The following is a 2,813-nucleotide window of genomic DNA, read 5'->3' as shown; positions in this document are numbered from 1 at the left end:
TAGAGTGATACACCCTTGAGATAGGACAGTGAAGGTAAATTTCTGGTCTTATTAGCTAAGAACAAACTGCTTCTGCTGTGCTTTATGGATTGGTATGAAAAAAAAAAGGCTTTTGCTAGAGCAGCAGTTGGATACTGGGTATGGGAAATGTATTAATTTGCCCAGTGAATGAAATCACACTTGGTACAGGTGTGTCCTTGGTTAGGTCTTTAACAATCCACTGTCATTCTCCAAGATACGTCTATCTTCTACACAGGCCAAGCAAGATACCTGAATGGATGTGGTGGAAATCATCACTTTCATACCTTTCAAGTCCTTGGCAATGGCACTAGTTTTTGCAATCCCTCCAGAGATGAGGTATTTGTATTTAGTATTTTCCTAGTTATAGGCAGACCTAATGGCTTCTATTGCTGTTTCCCATCATAATAGCCATCATTCCACAGGTTATGGAACCAATGTGGGAATTTTGCTAATTGCTAAATATGTTCATTGTGGGACTGAGGAAATAACCACAAGTTGGGTTCAGAAACTCACTGGACACACTGTGAGTGAGACCTGAGCTAAAACTCCACTGATCGATCACCTGACCTCCACTTACCTGACCTCCACTTGTCCCTATTCTGACTACAGGGCCACAGTGATATTCTGAGTCTCCAGGAAGCTATATTCATTCAGAGCCAGAATCCAGTAGTCCCCAGAAGTCTGATTATAAGTTTCTTTTTACCCATTGCACAATTACTCCAGTAAAAGGCTGCAGGTCTTGGGACCAGCAGATGGCGAAATGGCTGCACTGCTGGACTTCCATGTAGTGGATTGTGGTTCAAGTTCCAGACCCAGCAGATTAAAACACACTGGGCATGTGTCTGTGTATGCCTGCCCAAGATCCCAAGGGGAGAATGGGGGAGAAGGGACTGCAGCATGGCCAATCCCCCTTTTGGGGAGGGGGGTGATTTCTCATTTTTCATCTCTGTATGTCTCTCCAACAAGCACATGCACTCTATAGCAAAAATCTCTTTAAAAAAAAAAAAAAAGGCTGTAGGTCTCTCTTTGGAGAAAGAGGGAAGAAAGACTAGCACTATTTCCTAAAGGGGACCCAGGCTTTATTCAGAAGGTTCTGGCTCTATAAAAAGGCTCAAATATAGAATGTGATTGAGAGACTGATTCTGTTTTTATAAAGTCAGACTTTGACTTATTTGACCTGAAAGTTTTCTGTTTACACAAATCGAATAAGAATTTAGTAGGCTTATCTACTTCAAGGAAAACCATGATTAACTAGTCAATGCCAAAGAGCTAAATAGACTATTCTGATTGTTGCTCTGCCTTTGCTCTCTACTGCAGTAATTACACTCGCCTTACCTCTGATGGTTCAGTGTTGCTTCTTGGCCCCTGGTGTCCAGAATTCAATTATTCCTGTTGCATTTACAGTTTCTAATTGAGTGATGGCGGCTTCCACAGTAAGGTCCAGTCTACAAATAAAGCAATCATCAAACTCTTCAAGGATGCTGGGGTCCCGCTTATAAATCTATTTCTAAAAGTATTTGTGGCCATATTAGCATTCCAATCTCCCTAAACCTTTGAAACCATTCCACTAAGTTAAATCAAAGGAGATTGAGTATCTCTAACTAGCTCAGGGTAGGCCCTTTGATTCATGTTTCAGTCAACTAACCAAATGGTTAGCATCTTTCCTACCTTCCCAAGCTGCACAATAAATGCAGACTTTGCAGGCCCACATCAATATAGTCAGCCTGATCCAACTTTATTTTCCTTGTCATCATCTCACAACCTGAATACCACACATGTTATTTTGACTTCTGTTTTTATCAATTAGAAAATGCAAGTAGTTCTTTGGAGTATGGTACACTTCCTCACAGGTCATACTTTGTACTTTACATTTATGTGCCTCCTGGAACTTGAGTCTAGTTACAGGTATAGAAACAAGGAAGGATGGTAGAGGGTGGGTCCTGAGAATTAGCATTGTTTTGCTTGAAAACTGTTCCAGGAGAGGCCATTACCATTCCCTTAGGCAATGCAGAGTTAATTCCCTCAGACTGAGGTGGAAAAGCCAATACCAGAAAGGCTGGTGGCAGGGCTGGGTGTGAGCTTGGATGCTGCTGACCTTGTGGGTGAGGAGTCCATTCAAATAGCAATTAAGACTCAGAATTGAGGAGCTCAGCGTTCTCAGCCTCATAGGGTGAACTTCCCACATGTCCTTATTCCAACTTACAGGATTCCATTATTTCCCAAACAATGCCCTCACTTTAACAGTAGACACTGGCAGACCCAGAGTTCCAGTTATGTTGTAATTCAGCCACCTAACTGCAAGATGAGGGCTTAGGTTTTATTTTCAGTAATTTCCCCTATGGCTACAGGGGAAAGGATTCTCCCTCCAGGCACACTTAGAAGCTCTTAGGCTATTTATGCTGAGCTGGTAATGGAAATTTTAATCTCGAAGTTCATCCTTTCAGTTCATCACTTTGTTCAGTTATATTAAAAACAGTCAGTCAACATAATTATAGCTCCTGGTTTTCCACAAATGTTTGAAAATACAATATACAGAGTTACCAAGTTCTTTGCTGCTTGTAAGTAGTGGACTAAGAGCATGAAATGCAGATAATCTATATTTCTCTAAAGGAAATCATGTGGGACCAGCAGTTGGCATAATGGCTATGTCCCTGGACTCTCAAGTAGTCGACTGCAGTTTGAGTCCCGGACCCAGTGTGCATGCATGCTCAAGATCCCGAGTGGAGAATGGAGAAGGGATTGCAGCATGGCCATCCCCCGGGGGGGGGGGGGGGGGATTTTTCACTTTTGTT

Source organism: Tupaia chinensis, unplaced genomic scaffold (genome assembly GCF_000334495.1).
Source record: "Tupaia chinensis unplaced genomic scaffold, TupChi_1.0 Scaffold000362_1, whole genome shotgun sequence".
In the NCBI taxonomy this organism is placed as follows: domain Eukaryota; kingdom Metazoa; phylum Chordata; class Mammalia; order Scandentia; family Tupaiidae; genus Tupaia; species Tupaia belangeri.
This window is presented reverse-complemented; position numbering follows the sequence as displayed.